Raw genomic sequence first — 17,673 nt, 5'->3', positions numbered from 1 at the left:
GGGGGGGGGGGCAACCCAGTGAAGAAGGCCCAGGGGCCGCCCTTGTTGGCACCAAAGACGCGCCTTGGGGAAGCAGAGGGTGGCCGGCGCCTCCCCCCGCCGGGGCCAGAGCCGGGGGGGGGGGGGGGGGTCGTGGGGGGGCGGACTGGCGTGCTCCACCCCCAGCCCTGCCGACGGGTGGAAAAGGGGGAGTTTGAAGTAGTGCGTTAGCGCCAGGCAGAGAAACCACACGTCCCCTCCTGGGCCCGCGCAGCCCCCGCCCTGGTGAGTGTGAGTGGCGGCGAGGGCTTTCAGAGCGGGCTCTCAGCACCGGGTCCTTGAGAGCGACAGCGGTCTTTTCCTGCCCAGGCCCCACCCGCCACTCGGGCCCAGCGCGTGGCTCTGGAGGGCCCTCCGGAGGGGACCCTCCGACCAAGCGAAGCGGGTACACACGCAGCGAATCTTCCTCCAGCGGCTTCCCTGCCCCCACGCCTCCGATGGCCCCGGGAGCTGCGAGAGTGACAGCCCAAGTCTGCCCCAACCCACCGGGTCACCTGCGCCACCACGCCCTTAGATGGCCACGCCCCCTGACGACTTCCAATGGGGTTCCGCTCCAAAGTCTCGCCCCCTCCTGGAGGCCCTGCCAGATTACTCAGCCCTTCTGGGAAGATCACTCGCTCAGTTCTTATCATATAATGGAATATATTTGTCCTTTTTTTTTGTAACCCTTTTTTTTTTTCTTTAGCTGAGCTCTGCCTCCCCAGCCAGGCGGAAAGAACAGGACAGGAACAAGTAGTCTTTTTTTGTGTCCTTTCCAAAATTCAGGCCAGCGCCCCGCACATGTGAGCTAGTCCATGGCTGTGCTTTCAGAGATGGAAGCCAAGCCCTGATTCGCTGTCTTGAGGGGCTGTGTGGTCTGGGCAGTGGGGGGAGGGGGGGGGACAGAAGGTTTGGCCTCATCTCTCACGCAGGCCCGTGCCAGGACGGGGGTTTTCGCCCAGGCGGGGTAGACATGCAAGTGTTCGGTTAAGGACTTCCCGCTCACTCATGGACTGCACATCTTGTAGCTTTGACCTTCCCTCGTGCTTTTGTTGGAAGGCAGTTGTTCTCTGCCTTGGCTACTCATTCGAATTCCCTGGGGACTGTTTAGACTCTGGGTGATCGGGCACCCACCCCAGGTGGGTTGAATCAGTCTCTGGGGGTGGGGCTCAATACTGGGAATCTTACTTTTTTTTTTTTTTTAAGATTTTTTAAATTTGAGAGTGAGTGAGAGAGGGAGAGGGAGAAGCAGGCTCCCCACTGAGCACAGAGCCAGACTGGACCCTGAGATCGTGACCTGAGCCAAAGACAGACGCTCAATGGACTGAGCCATCCAGGCGCCCCAACACTGGGAATGTTAAAAGCTCCCTGGAACTTTCTGATGTGCAGAAGGCTGGGACCCCCTCATCTCTGGGTATCCTGCAGTGAGATACAGTGCAAAGCTTATGGGATTTGGAACCAAACAGCCCTGGGTTCAAATCCCAGCCCTGCTACCTGCATTTGATTGGGATCCTCTGAACCTTGATGCCTTACTTCAAAAATGGGTATAACATGCCTGTTTCTCAGAATGTAAGGTGCATACAGAGCTTCAAATAAGTACAAGCCCCCTAAAATGATACTCCCCAGGCCTCTTTGAGCACCTCCATGAGCCTTCATGGAGATAGACCCCCCAGTCTCCCATATCCAGGGTTATGTGGGGACAGCAAAGCTCCTTCAAGGGGTTCCTGGTGCGGACAATGGGAGCCATAGTTATTTCAAAGAGCTGGGGGGGGGCAGTGAGAGGACTTAATTTTACTTCTGATTATAGAGAAAAGGACTCATGGTTCCTTTAAATTAACCTAAATGCCTCTTTCTACATGTTATACAGAATCCTCTATTATCTATTCATTTTAGGGTTTTCCATGTTCTCAAAGGGAGCAGGGACGCTGTGTCGGGGAGTGGGATTGCAGTTGGGGGTGCAGTCCGTCTGTTGGCAGCTCCCGGTGGTCGCGGACTCTGCGGACTTCCGTCACCTCTCTGGGAGGCGGTGTGAGCCCTTCTCCTTCCCACGCCCGAACCGTCCGTGGGAGGCACAGGTTCCTGAGGCCCAGCGGGTGTGCGGGGAACATCTGCCGATGGGAGTCATGGATCTCTTGTGTCCCGAGCGTTGTTGGACAAGATCCTCCATATTCTGACACCACAGCGGTGGTGACCGCGGGGAAATTCTGGGCCCAGAATTCAGTTTTTAATGATACTAGGGAGAGGCTCACCAGGAAGCTGCTTCGAATTCTTAAAATGGAAGGGGCTTCACATATTTTCAGGAGTCTGGAGGCTGTAAATATGACCTATTTATCTGAAGATAAACTGGATCGTGAGGGCAGCTCAAGCTTGAGAGATGGAGCTTCTTACATTATTCAAAGCTCTTAATCACATATATATTCAAGATTATGGTAAAGGAAATACTGCCTGTTATGAGCTGAATTGCCTCCCCCCTCAGATTCATATATTCAGTCGCACCCCCCAGTACCTCAGACTGTGACTGTGTGTGGAGATGGGGCCTTTAAAGAGGTCGCTGAAGTAAAATGAGGCCCTGAGGGTGGGTCCTAATCCAATCTGACTGGTGTCCTTATCAGAAGAGGAAATTTGGACACTCGGACACGAAGGGTAGGGTGTACAGAGGGAAGGCCACGAGAGGACCCAGGGAGAAGGCAGTCACCCGCAAGCCAAGGAGAGAAGCCTCAGGAGAAACCAGCCCTGATGGCACTTGATCTTGGACGTCCAGCCTCCAGAGCTGTGAGCAAAGAAACTTGAGCCTGTGGTGTTTGTTGCAGCAGCCCTAGGAGGCCAATATGCTGCCCCAGATCGCTTTTCTGCGTGTGCCTGACACCACCAACAAGTGGGTCACGACAGGATTTGGGGAGGGGGGAGGAAATGGCGTGGAGGGGCTCCTGCTGGCAAAGCACGCAGCGGAGGGCCGGGTACGCAGTAAGTTCTCAAGAAGTGTCAGGGCTCCTACCGGCGTTCCTACGAGCATAGTTACCCTGACAGTCGCCACAGGAGAGCACAAAGCCCACGTTCCCAAGACTGGGCCCCATGGGTGACAGAGCACATGGCCCTCTGTTTGCCAAGCTCGGTCTGCCTTTGTCACACTGTCTTTCCCTCACCTCTCATTAAACGTATCTTTTTAGAATTCGGAGAATTAAGAAAGTGTTCCCCTTTTCTGTGTTTGTTTGGAAAAGCCAGAGATTCCCCTGGCCTAGGACTAGATGCCTGTGACTTGAGTTCTCTTTGGGGTGGGTGGGAACACTGGTTCATTTAAATGAGGTTTTCGGGGCACCTGAGGGGCGCAGTTGGTTGAGTGTCTGACTCCTGGTTTCGGCTCAGGTCATGATCTCGGGGTCCTGGGATGGAGCCCACAGCAGGCTATGCAGGAGCAGAGAGTCTGCTTGAGATTCTCTCTCTCCTTCTGCCCCCCCACCGCCCCCCACTCACACGATGCACGCGTGTGCTCTCTCTCTCTCAAAATAAATAAATAAATCTTTTAAATAAAGTTTTCAACTCTGGGTGCCTCACAGTAAAATGGAGGCTGACGGCCTCCGTGCCCATTCAAATGGCAGGAGCCCTGTGGGGGACAGTGAGGTCGGAAGGACAAGCTCATCACCTGAGCTGTGTGGCCTTGAATAAGGCATCTGGCATCTCTGACAGGAAGCGGTTTGACACAGTTGCTCCTGACAGCCCTTCCAAGGGGCACCTGGGGATTTTACCTGTGACCTTGGGGAAACTTGAACCACTTCTGGCCGTAGGAATCTAGGCATCCCATGGGTCCCTGGAAATGCTTCCAGGTGGCCTCAGAGCCGCAGGCCTCCGCAGGGCCAGCTTGGGTGACGGCATGGCCCTGAGCGCCAGACCCCAGAATGCCCCGCTGGGACCGTCGAGCTGCTCAGGCTCACCCACCCTCGGATCAGTGAGGCCGGGGTGTCTGTCACATGCCCAAGCAAGTTTCTGTCACAGGGGAACTGAGGATGGGAGTACAGATAAGAAGACGCATCTGAAGGGCGCCTGGGTGGCAAAGTCTATTGAGTGTCTGACTCTTGATTTCGACTCAGGTCATGATTTCAGGTCATGAGATCGAGCCCCACGTCGGGCTCCGTGCTTAGCTGGGGAGTCTGCTTGGGATTCCCTCTCTCTCTCCCTCTGCCCCTCCTGCTCGTGTTTTTTTCTCTCTAATAAATAAATCTTTTAAAAAAAGAGGAAGGAGACGCATCTGATCAAATGTGAATGCTCCAAATCTCGTGACTGTCTTGACTCCTCAGAGCCTCAGAAGGGCCAGTGGGCTTCCTTCAGCCTGGCTGAGTTCTCAGAACTGTCAGAGGGGTCTCTCCTCAGACTAGTTGAGTGCTGTCCAGAAGCACCCCCATCTCCCATCTGGGAACATATGCCAAACAAGGCAGATACCCAGGCCCCACCCCAGACCTGCCGGCCCAGGATCTTGGGCTGGGGTTAGCCATCCGTGTGTTAACGGGCCCTCCGGGGGGTTCTGACTTGCTCCAAGTGTGACAATTAGCCACTTGACACCGGAACTGATCACTTAGCAGAGGCTCAGCCCCCACCCCCTGACCGCGAGTCTCAAACTTTGAATTCACTTGTAGCGCTGGGTTCAGAATGCAGATACCTGGGCCAGCTCCCTGGGATTCTGCGTTAGGCATGGGGGATGTTCTGGGCGATTGCGAGGCATTTTCTCTGTGCGACTCTGTCTGTGCACGTGGATGTCTGTGTCCTCTCTCCGCTGGACAGCTTTCATCGGCTTCTTTGCCCTCTCTCTTCTGTTCCTTAAACACCATCTGCTTGGCTCCCTGGTGTGTAACGTCCTTCTTGCCTTCATCCTCTTCTCTCCAAAGTCCCCACTCTGTACTTGAAGGCTCAGCTCAAAGAGCGTCTCCTCTTGGAGCCTCCCGTTCCCTCCCTGCCCCTTCTCACCCCCAGCCCCAGAGGTGTTCCTGCAGCAAGTCCGCAGGATTACCGCGATAGGCCGGGCTGGCGTGGACGGGACCGTATTACGAGTCTGCAATTCCCCCAGGGCCTGGCACTCAGCAAGAGAGTCATACTTGTTTGTAGGCCTTTCAATTCAATTTATTTCAGTCCAATTCAACTCAATGCCATTCAACTTAATTCGTGTCAGCATCATGGAAGAGCCCGGGGGAGCCGCTTAGGAGCGCCAGCACGCGGAAAGCAGGCCTCGGGGCTGGTGGAGGGACCCCACTCACTGATCAGGCTTGGGGACTTGCATTCCCGGGGTGCGCCACTCAGCGCTTCCTGCTCCGGAGGCCCTGACACGTGCTAGGTTGCCCAGCCCCCTGCGAGGCCCCTCCTGGCCCAGCTCCTCTTTGACCATTTCCCTAAGATGAAACTGGAAGCTGCTAAGGTATGTGTTGCAACCATCCTGTTCCAGGGGCTGGTGAGCTCCCTTCACCCAGAGCCGCCGGTCTCCTGAGCTTGGTCACCATCTATGTAATGGGGAAAGAGCAAGCTGAGCTGAAGTAATCTACGGCTTCTTGGGTCATACAGTTCGCCTGGTCCTCGCTGGCGGGTCCCCCCGCCCCCATCCTACCTGCTGGCAGGGGAGGCCCGATTTACCAGGATCTCTCCACCCAGAAACATTGCCCAAGAGCTGTTAGTCAGAAGCCACAAAGCCCTGGCCCCACAGCCATTCCCGACCGTGACTTTTCAGCGGGAGCCAGGGGGACGATCCAGCTGAGCAGGGCTGGTGCGGTCCTAGGTGTCACAGAGAGCAAAACGGTGCAGAAAGGATGGCCAGTCTCCAGGACCCACACGTCCGGGGGGGTTTCCTGCAGCAGCCTGGGCGGAGTGCGCAGCCCTGGCCCCTGGATACGGGGACAGGAGAGGTTGATGAAGCATCAGTGCGTCTCCCTCCTCCTGCGTCTGAAACAACAAAGGGAGAGAGTGACCTCCTGAGAGGCTTCAGGACAGCCCTGGGATCACGTCCCTCCCTGCGGTGCAGCGAGGGGCCGGACAGAGGTGACAGGGCTGTGCGCCCGCCTTCCCCCCCCCACAAGATGCTTCCTGCTTGTTTGAGGCCAAATATTTCACCCGATCAGAGACCCAGAGAATCTCCCCGCTGCCCAGCCTTCCCCCAGGAAGAAACAAATGGGAACATCTAAACGTGGGGTTCAGGGTTTCTTAAATTGATCCATCCTGTGAGTCCCCCAAAGGAAGGATAAACATCGTGCCTCTTGACTGGGATTTAGTGAGACTTCCATGCTTTTGGTGAGAACCCGGCGTACACGGAAATAAAACACTTAGCCATGCTCCACGAGTAACGCATAAAAAGCCACGAAGCCCGATGTGGACAGAGCTGGGGGGGTTTTGCTTTGTAAGTGAACCAGCTCCCGGATCCTTTCACTCATCCTTTCATTCACTCAGCAGTACGTGGAGCACCTGCACCGCGCCAGGCCTGGACCCGGAGCAAGAGGTGGTCCTTGCTCTCCCGGAGCTCGCGGGGTGGGGGGAAAGCGGAGGACAGGCACGCCATCACCAGGATTCAGTCAAGTCGCCCTGAACAGGGACCCCAGACCTAACTGTGGGTGCCTGGAACGGGGAGTAGGGAAGGCTAAGGAAGCTTCCTTCGAAGAGGTGACCTGAAAGCCAGGGTTGAATAACTAAGACCCCACCTTTCCCAAGTCATCAGTACCAACAGGGCAGTAGTGGGACAAGCCAGCAGCAGCAGATGCCTCCTGACTCACTGCACTGAGAAGGTTCCACGTCACTTCTGTGCCGTTCCTGCCAAAAAGGCAGAATCTGAATCTGTTCACAAGGAGAGAGCACAGGAGCTCTAGCTGGGGGACACTCTGCAAAGCCCGTACTCCTTAAGAATGCTTTAAAAGTCCAGAAAGACTGAGGGAAGGTTTCAGGTTAAAAGAAATTAAGGAGACGTGACAACTAAACGTAACTCATGATCTACGAGCATCCCTGACACAATTCGTGAAGCCGACCGCCGCTTGTGGATGAGAAAACCTCGCATCGGGGTTACATTTCCTGACTTGGATAACTGTCATTTGGTTGTGTAAGAGCGTGTGTTTGTAGTCAGGACATAAACACCGGTGTGTTCGGGGGCAAAGGGGCATGTCTGCAATTCACTCTCAAACAGGTCAGCGCAAGTGTACGTGGGTGTATGTAGATCTATGTGGCGGAACGTTAACGAGTAATGATCAGGGTGAGGGTTAAGGCCATAGGGAATTTGTACTATTTTGCAGCTTTTCTGTAAGTTTGAAATGCTATCAAAATGAAAGGCTACCCCCAAGCTGGGCGCTCAGCCAGCAGGAAGGGGCCGGGTGTTGGCATCCTCCATCTGGGGCGAGGGCCGGGATGTGGCAAGGGTGTGGTTGTGCAGGGAATAGGCAGTTCAGCCGGGGCGGGGGGGGGGGGTCCAAGTTCAAGGTCGGGACTAGTGGGAGATCAGATTCAAAGGTGAGGTGTAGGCGAACAGTAGAGGATTGGGTCTTGGTCCTGCCGGCTGTGGGGAACTGTAGCAAGGTTTTAAGCAGGGGAGAGTGACGGGACCAGGAGGCCCAAGAGGGTGGGCTTGAAGGGACTAAGCCTGGCAGGACACTGGGTCAGAGCTGTCCCAGCACTGTGGGCAGTGGCCAGTAACCGCCCCCCCCCACACGTGGGGCAGCTGTGCTTGTCAAGTGCAGGAACTGAGCTGAGAGGAGAGTGGTAAGAGGTGGGGGGGGCGGGTACCTGTACAAAGGGAGTTTCCTGTGGCAGTGACCGCACCAACTGAGACAGGACACACTGAAGGAGAAAGTGGTTTAGGGAGGAAAATGACCAGTTCCCGTGTCGAGTTTGAGGTGCCTTTGGGACACTGATGTCTGGCTGGTGGCTCTGACGGCCCCAGAAGAGGTCAGGGTGCTGGGGCATTACACTGCCCGGGTCCAAATCCTGGGTGGCCTTACTATCTCGAAAGCTGGGTGACAGTGGGCAGTTTGCTTTCTCGATCTCTGCCTCCATTTCTTCGGCTGTAACACGATGCGATTAGAACCTTTCTCATAGGGCAGGGGGCCCTGGCAAGGACACGAGTGAACACAAGTAAAACGCCTAGAAGAGTCCCTGGATCACAGGAAGTGCTCAAAGGGTCAGGCACCGCCGCCTTCAGCCGCCCTCTGGAGCATCCAGCAAGAGGGCAGGAACGATAGGAAGGGGCAGGTGAAGCAGCCCCATCTCCGTACAAGCAGAAGGAGAGCACGCAGGGCCTGGCAAAGCATCGCCGTCTGTGGTACAGTAAATGCCATCCTGCCATTCAGCGAGTCAGGGGCTCCCAGAGGCAACAGGGCAGATGGGCTCATTACTTTGCACCAGGCAACGCCTTCAGGTGGGACCCCTGGCTCTCCTGGGGCATGCCGCAGTATGCGGGAGCACTGGGTACGCTCATCATCCAAATACAGATTCCTGGGCCCCAGCCCAGAGCAAGAGTCAGAAGCGCTGGGGACGACGCCCTGAACGCTGCGCTTTAAGCGAGCCTCGCCCCTGCAATCTTCTGGGCAATTGCATTCGCGAATGCTGCCTGAGGGCAAATAACTGTTGAAGTGATGCATTTTGGAGGGAGAGAACAAAGGGCAATTATTTCCATCCTTAATCACAAATATTTTGGACCTTGACTTTATTCAATGAAGTATGTAAGATTTTAAGTAGCTAGGTGTTTCCCATCATCTTAATAAAGACAGTGTTCCCTTGGGGAAAAAAAATGATGGGAATATTTTAGAAAAAAAAATCCAGGTAGGTTGAAGTGGTTATTATTACCTTTTACTTTAACCTGGATAAAAGATGCCTTTCAACAAAGGAAGGTCTCTTCAAATACATGGACTATCTATCATAAGGGAAAGCAAGCAGATTTTTTTCTAAGATCATCTGGAGAGCAGAACTGGGACGCAGACCACGAGGAGGCTGATTTGGGTTGAAGAAAGAATTGTCTAATAGTTGAGCTGTCCAAGGATGGGAGTGGGCGCCTGGCCCAGCGGAGGTGTCCGTAGAGGGGGTTACGGAAGAGAGTCTTGCACTGGGCAAAAAGCTGGACACTTGACATACAGGGAGGGCTATATAAATATTCATTGAATATTAGTAACTAGTAACTCCAGTACTATTATCCCATTTTACAGAAGCAGGCTGAGACCAGTTAAGTGGCTCGTCTAAGGTTATCCAGCCACTAAATGGGTGAGCCTTGAGTCCCACATCGGGTTCTCTGCCCCGCGGGAAGCCTGCTTCTCCCTCTCCCACTCCCCCTGCTTGTGTTCCCTCTCTCGCTGTCTCTCTCTGTGAAATAGATAAAATCTTTAAAAAAAAAATCGAATACCAATAGCACGGATGTCCGAGTGAAAATACTTGATTAGTTCATCTGAAGTAAACGTGTGTGTGTGTGTGTGTGTGTGTGTGCATGCTGGAGGCGAAGCAGAGGGGTGCTTGGCCAGCACCACAGACGACGCACAGGGCTGTCTTGTACAGCATTCATCGTTCCACTGACAGGATCATTCAAATAACTTAAAAATCCGAATCATTTCATTGACATCTTAGCAAAAGCAGTATTTTTCACTTTAATTTGATGCTTCGTTTGGGGTGGGGGGTGGGGTACAGAGGCTGGTTGGGTTGCATCGGCTGGAGCAGTAGTTTGCTTTAGGAGAGAAAAATGCCTAACAGTCTGTCTTCTTCCCAGTCCTTCTTCACCTTTCTAGCAACGCCACGGGCAGCCCTGCTCAGGAACCCTTCACTGCTGTACCAACTGTGAGCAGCAGAGGGCAGCAAAACACACCCATGCAGACAGGTATCAAGGCTGGCCTGGGAATAATGGTTACACTTTCAAGGGTTTTCCTATCATTTGGAGAATTCCAGAAGAAGAGTACTACTGATTTAAAATTATGAAACCCAAAACACAGAAGTAATTACTTACTCCCTTATTACAAACTTAGTAACTAAAAGGATCTTAACACAGCTAGTCTCTTGACATGAAATACTACCTGAACAGGGCTTGTACTTCTATCTTCTTCAGTCTTTCCTCACGGTGATCTTGTAATGGCTGGTGAGCAGCTTTTGAACACCTACGATAGCTTATTGAATTGTCTCAACTTGGTATGATTTGCTAAGTTATACAAAAAAATTTAACAAAAAAATATTTAAGGTTACGGTTCACTCAGTTTGGGAACTGACTTCATTTTGAAGCTACAGCTGTGATTTCCCTATTGTTTCTCTTCCTTTTCTAGAACTCACCTACGGGATTTCACATGAGCCACACTTACAGCAACTCTTGGGCACTTGCTTGCCAGTCTCCTGAGTTTTGTGTTGGTAAATGGTTCCTGCCGGAGCTGCAATGTACAAACAAGAGGCCATTCTGGCCTCTTCTCTAGAACTCTCCAGGTGTGGTTGTCTGCCACATGAGCCTGGAAGTCTTGTCGTGTCTGTACAGATGAAACCAAGACTCGGGCACAGCAATTCAACCTATTTCCTCCTGGGTTTTCGGGAAATGGTGACCGGGCTCCCACCTGGAAACCTTCCATGTCATGAGGGAGACAGGAGAATCATGTGAAGGTTCTGGACACAGACATGTCTGTGCTCTGGTCTCAGCTTTGTCACTTAGTAGCTGAGAGGTTTTTAGTAAGTTACTTGTGTATTCCGGTTCTTCGTTCACAAAATGAGGATATACCTACTTCACTGTATGGCTGGGATAATAATTCATATTTATTAAAACATTTGTCATGTGTCAGGTACTATTTTAAGACTTGGTGATCTGGTAAATACAATTCTTCACACGGGGGTGACAGACAACGGAGGAACAAGGTAGTTTCAGATAGTGGTGAGTAGTAGATGGACAGTTAGAAACTGCTAGAGTGGTAGATGGACAGTTAGAAACTGCTGTGGCGCAGATGCTTGAGTTGATGCCTCGGACGAGGGGAGCGGGTCGGGGAGGACGGACAGGCAAGGATCACGTGTGGGTGGGGACCTGGGTAGAGGGAATCATGGCCAAGGCTGGGGGCCAGGGGGAGCAGCAGAGGAGGGGTGAGAGGCAGGGGAGGACCAGATCCCCGTGGACGACGGTGGTCTCCATGTTCACGGGAGTGTGACTGGAGGCCAGACGAGGGGCAGGACTGGACTCACTGGGTCAACGTGGGCACAGGGACTGGGAGGCAAAGGGTGGGGCAGGAGGGGCCGCACTCAACACAGTGCCTGGCACAAACTCAGCTGCAGATGTAGTTGATTAATTAAAAAAAACAACTCATGGGAAGCTGGAGTTCCTTTAAGGAAAAAAGGAAAAATACTCTCAAGGATTTTCCACCAATAATCTTAATTTTCTCTGAATATGTAAAGTCACAATACATCCAAGGTTTTTAAATTGGCTCATTTTCTGAGCTACAGCGAAGCTGCCCACAACCATTGTGATTATTATACTCATTGTAGGAGGCTCAGATAAATTTAACATGTTTCCTCCATTATAAAATAGAAGCATTTTGAACATTTTTGAAAAGGAAAAATAAAATCTACCACCGTACCACAAAAACTGCTTTAGCATCTTGTATATATATTGCTCTTCGGACTTGGGACTAATCTCACATTTAATACTGAGTGTTCCAAGCATTGTGGACAAGAAATTAAAAATGCTGGTTCTTACTGTCCTAATATTTTTTGATTCATTTTTTCCTTTAGGAAAGACTAAAAACATTACATAGCTACACTGTATCTCCAAAGTTTTTTGGAGCTCTCCATACTTTTTCTATGAAGAACACATTCAGCTCTATCGCTTACAATAAAATCTTGAAAAGGAAATTCTAGGTACTGACTCATCAACATAGATGAGGAAGTTAAATCAAAGACACCTCTCTCTGCTTGTTTAAAAATGTTTAAAATTAAGGTCAGGATATGCGGTCTGTACAATTGCTGGGAACCCAAACTCTCAATATGTGTGTGAGTATTGGGTGGAGGGGTGTCTTATGACCATCACCTGAAAAGTCAACTAGCTGACAAACAGCACAAATAAAAGTCATCTTAAATCATCTTTATTCTAAAACAAGATTTTGTTACTTGAAGTGTCAGAATTTTAAAAGCTTTTAGAAAATGTGTGAGGCTTTTTTCTTTTTACAAATCCCAGGGGAAAATTAAGATCAATATTGTACTACTTTTTTTTTTGCTTAGTATTTCGGATTCACTTTGTGCTTCTAACGTTTAAGACCTAGCAATAATATGCAGTACCACTTTAGGTGTACTGTGTACAAATACTTTCAAGACCAGCTTTAACTGAGGGATATGTAAATTTAAAAATGCATTTTACAGGACAGCAGACCGGTTGAGGTGTGTTTTGCTAGACCAATGGAAATAACAAAGAAGAGGGGTACTACTCTTGGGTTTACCAAACTGGAAAAACTGTGATTTCCAGATACTCACAGAGCAGGAACATTTCTCAAAGGCGCACAAAAAAGTTATGGATTAATCAGGCCCACTTTCATTAAGTAGTCCTGAATGACAGCCAGAGAACATCCTTAGCCACCAAATAAAGCCTGAGGAAGAAAGCTGTCATAAATAACCTGATGAAAATATGCCAGAAATCACATTCCAAGTTTGAAAGCACTAGAATTAAAATAGCAAACCCAAGACCTCCTGCAATGAATTAGGAAATATAAAAAAATTATCTGGAACCAAAGGTATTTTGCCTATAATGAATGAGTTCAGATGTCTTTGAAGTTCTGAAATTGTTAGATTATGAAGTGGAGAGAACTGCAATCTAATTTAACTCATAGCAGAGCTAAAATTAGTAAGAATTTATTAAATGCTTATGTGCAAATGACTGTACTTGGACTTTTTAAGATTTCATATTGGACAAATGGGAGCCACGTTACTGGAGAATGGCGAGAAGTTAAGATTGGGGAGATTTATGGAGGGAAATAAACATTTGTGACTTGTTTGTTTGGGGTTACAATAGAAAGTTTAAGTGAAAACCAGTCACAGGCAGTTAGAATGGCACCAGGAAAATAAGTGAGGACTAAGGTAATAAATAGTTAGCAGATAAAGCTCTCCAATGCGAGTACAGAGAGAAGGACAAAGAGCCTGAGTTTGGGGTTAGTCAGTGGAGATAAGAAAAGGGGGCAAGAACGTCACAGAAGTGAAGAGGAACTTTTGAGGGGGCTGGTGATCAGTGAGTTAATTGCACAAGTCAAGGCCAGAGAATTCAGAGTGCAGAAGGATGGCAAATAGGGAACCATGAGATCCCGAGAACAGGTTTTTGGGACAGAAGCTAATTAGAAAGAAATTTAAAAGACTGAAAGCCTAGTGAAGAAAAAGCAGCCAATAGCGTTGAGATACTTTGACAAGGAGAGAAAACAACAAAACAGGAATGCAGTGAGAGGGGCAAGAGTATCATGTAAAAGACTTAAGACAGGAGGGTTTTTGTACAGGTGCGCACAAAAGGAAAAAAGTCAGAGATGGTGAGGACGATGGGAAAGGGGGTGCACATCTGGAGACAGAAGTCTCAAGAATCTGAAAGATAGGATTGATGACAATGAAGAAGGCCCTGTAACAGCTCTGACCGCCTTGTGTAGACAGCCCATCCAGGATTTTTCCTTGAAACCAGACTATCAGGCCATCAGCCACGTGAGAAGTCACCATAGTGACCAAAGGGTCACAGGGTCTTACCAGTGGTTCCCGAAAGGAGATTACTTCCAGGTAGAGGCTTCAGTCTAAGCCAGATGTGGGCTACCCAGGTGGACTTCAGCTAAGGAGTCAAGCTGGGCCACTCTCAGACTACCACACGGGGTCCTCCTGCCACTACCATCTCTGCAGACGGCTTCAGGACAGGCAGACCACAGCCTGCTCTAGATCTTGTTTCCCGCTGAGTGGAGACACAGAGTGCCGGCAGCTTGCAGTGGCGAATGGAGATACATAACCACGACTTTTGGCCATGAAAAGCTCACTCGATTATGAACAGTTTGAGGTATTAAATACAAGACCTTAAAATACACGTGACTCTAATAATGAACTGCTCAGGAGAGTTCAAGGGATGAAGTCCTGTTTTTATGTGTACTGAGGACCAACGACTTTAAATCTTTTACCTCGGATGATGGCAACAGGTCCTCTTAAAAGAGCCACTGGTCCAGAGTATTGATAAATCTATCTTGACTTTTGGCTGTGATAGCACAAGAAAATAAGAAGGTATCTACCTCAGAGAAAATATCAAGCAAATCCTAAGCGATGCAACTAGAACACAGGTAGGTAGATTTTTTGTGTGAATGGGAAGGTGCTCCCTGTCCGAGGATTCACAGGTCTTGTTCCAACAAAGCTGGAGACAGCAATGGACCAAATCTGCACCATGGGTGCCTCTGGGCTCCTTGAAGTGGTTGCATCATGGATAATGGGGTTAGCTGGGGTAGTTGTGAGGATTGAATAAGAACATATGTGGTAGAACACAGAGCAGATGTTTGATGTACCTGCTCAATGTGAACACTATGCTTGATGAAAATATTTCCCACACTCCTTTCTAACATGCTTTTAGAACCTCAGCACCTATTTTGACAAATCTAAGATAGATGATCAAATGGATTTCTGAAAATACACAAATAAGACTGATTCTCTTTGGGTAGCTCTGTGTGAAGCTCAAAGAAATTCTGAGAGGAATTTAAAAAAATGTTTGGAGTAGCAGCACCATCGCTGGAGAACATGGCAGCCGCCCCAAGTGCTCTGAAAAAGGTAATTCTCAGTTTGATGGGCAGGCTCGAATAGTTACAGTAAATAAAACCCCCCTTGGCAGCCCTATTGCTCTGGTTCCTTATTATATCCAGAGAGCTAGCCACATTACATGTCCATCTTAAGACTTTCACTCTTTAGCTAAAAAAAATACCACTATTTAGCTTTCCTCTACAGAATTTGACTACTATCCATGTTGAAGTCCAAAAAGTACCATGTACACCTCCCACTCATATGCTTCCCGGGATGTTACAACAGTATGGAGCTTTACAACAGCAGTAGCAATCACTTACGTAGCTTCTGATGCGCCAGGCAAAGTTCTGAACGGCTAACAACTCTAAAAGGTAGGCACCCAAAACTGAAGTCAATGAGATGATGTAACTTGACTCTAACTGAGAGAGCTGGAATTTGAACCCAGGCAGCCACAGAGGAGTCCATTACATACCTTAGTTCTTTCTGGGTTTGCTAACTAAATTTAAGAATCATTCAGTAACACTGTATTAAGGGTTTGTAGGTAACAATCAATTTGGGATACTTCAAGTATCTCTCAATTTAAAAAGAACACATCAAGACTCCACAGATGAGCTGCCTTCTCAAGGTCACACTTTAGTGGGCAGGGTGGACTATATTCCCAATCCAAAGGCTAGCAAACCATACCATCTTTGTTCAACCTCACAGAATTGCCAATGATACTGGGTTATCACCAAGAACACTTCTAAACACAATCCCATGGAAGAATGACAAAGAAAACTGGCCCACATTTTCTCATTCTTTAAACACTTGTGATAAGGCTTCCACATGAAAACTGCAAGCTAGAAACTGGGGATAAAATGCAAATAAGATGCAGAACTCACGGTCCGCAGAGAGACAGACATATCACACAAGGTGACAGATCGTCACAGGTACTATAACAAAAATCTACGTAAGGGTTGATCTTCAAGTTTTCTAGAGGATACTGGATTTTCTTTTCTAATGCTCCATGGTGCCTCTTAAGGGAAATCCACACTTGAACAGAAAGAAGACAGAAGCCTAATCTACAATCCCGGTTTTGTGTAGTTGTATAACCCAAGAACGAGTACAGTTGACCCTTGAATGTGGGCTTCAGGGTGCTGATCCTGGCACAGTCAAAAATCCACATACAACTTTTGACTCCTCAAAAACATAACTACTAATAGCCTACTGTTGACCAGAACCATTACCAATAATATAGTTGATTAACACACATTTTGTATATGTATTATATACGATATCACTACAATAAAGCTAGAAAAGATTAAGAAAATCGTAAGAGGAAATACATTTACAGAACTGTATTTATTGAAAAAAATCCATGTATAAGTGGACCCATGCAGTTCAAACCCGTTGTTCAGAGGTCAACTGTACTTCACTCTCATCTTTTAACATGAAGATGAATCTTCAACCCTTTAAAACTTGAAAATCCGCCAAACTAGCATATCAATCTTAAAATGTTTTTGAAGACCGTGATTTTGTTAATCAAGGGTATTGAAAGAGGTGTCATTATCAAGATTAAATAGGGTACTGTGGATAACTGAATTATATAAAAAATTTCAAATTATATGTATACACCAAACACACAAATCGATTTGTAACAGCTCAGAAGACTCTTTGGGGTTATTTTATAGTATTCTGGAGTTGAGTGGCATTTATATACTACTGTATAGTACAAGTAAAGATACAGTATATTAAGTACTGAGTTTACTGGACCTTTTCAGTTGCTGAATTCTGGAAAACCAAGTATTTTTAAGCTGCCCAAATGCTTGGTTTCATAAAATTTCCATCTTAAACATGGTGCAGGGGAAAGAATGTGGGAGTTTTAGAAATAGCTCTGAATCTAAATTCAATATGTAACACCTTGCATAAGCTACTTAAATTCAGGAGGTTTTGTTTTTTCCATCTATAAAGTTAGAATCACCTTCCTTCAGTTGCTGTGAAGGTTTATTAGAAGATGAATGGAAAGGCCCAAGAGAACACAATCCATGGCTGATGTTTAATAAATGAGTTCCTTTTCTACTGCCTTTTAAAAAGCTGCTAAATGGTACCAGAACCTCAAGAAATAATTCCCAAGTCTGAAAAAGGGAAAACTCCAGAACTTCAGATTACATATAGAATTAATTACTACGAAAGTCTAGGCTTTTGTGTAAACAAAGAATAAAATCATACAAATATTAACTGGTACAGTTCTCTAAGAGGCCTAAAGAAACTGTTGAGAAGTTTGCAGGTCAGTTCTGTTCTTGCCTCGTACTATCCGAATATTCCGCTTTATGCTAGTAGTGAGGGGCTGAGAGGTCAGGCTGCTCTTCACTAAGCTGGAAATATTAGTTCAAAGTAGGATTTTATTTAGTAAAACTATAACAAATGTATTATTTTACAGCTATAAATGATGCTGTCCAAAAGTGTGGCAAATTATTTCAAGTGTACCTGGAAATACAGATTTAAATTTTTAAATTTAAGCTAACATCTAATTTTGGAACTAAAATAAGGAAAAACCAAGGACCTATCAAAATCCTGGTGAGAGACAATGTGTACTGCCAAGTTCAAGGTAAAAAAAATAAAATAAAATAAAAAATGACATCATTATTTAAATGCACTAACCAAGTTTCTTTTTTCTTCCAACCAAGGGTATGGCTATTATTGTACCAAAAAAGATGAATGCTGTATGAGAGACTGACATATTACATTTACCTACTACTGTACCTCCAAAATAATGTTAAGTCATTAAACAAAGATTTCAAGGTCACATTACCACTATTAACTACTCCGCAACAGAGGCAAAGACAATTATAGGCTAATGCACTGCAAATACACCTTTAAGGCAGTGGCTTTTTAATGTGTTTTTTTTTTTTTTTTTTTGAAGACCTAAATTTGCCTTTTCCTCCTATCAAAGTCACTATCTTCTGAAACTTACTTAAATTTAAAAACTAC

At 47.8% G+C, this 17,673-nt stretch overlaps 1 long non-coding RNA gene across 1 annotated transcript; it reads left to right on the top strand.

Moving 5' to 3' along the window:
* Positions 1-5,522: 5,522 nt before the first annotated feature.
* On the top strand, positions 5,523-12,164 carry LOC115944281 (uncharacterized). Its single transcript, XR_014147531.1, has 3 exons — positions 5,523-9,829; positions 10,266-10,859; positions 10,891-12,164. It is a non-coding gene; the product is annotated as an uncharacterized LOC115944281 (long non-coding RNA).
* The last annotated feature ends 5,509 nt before the right edge of the window (positions 12,165-17,673 follow it).

The sequence above is a fragment of the Leptonychotes weddellii genome, chromosome 8, assembly GCF_054177405.1.
Source record: "Leptonychotes weddellii isolate Sample4059 chromosome 8, ASM5417740v2, whole genome shotgun sequence".
NCBI lineage: Eukaryota > Metazoa > Chordata > Mammalia > Carnivora > Phocidae > Leptonychotes > Leptonychotes weddellii.
Note: the sequence above shows the minus strand (reverse complement) of the source record. Positions and strands in the feature narration are given on the sequence as shown.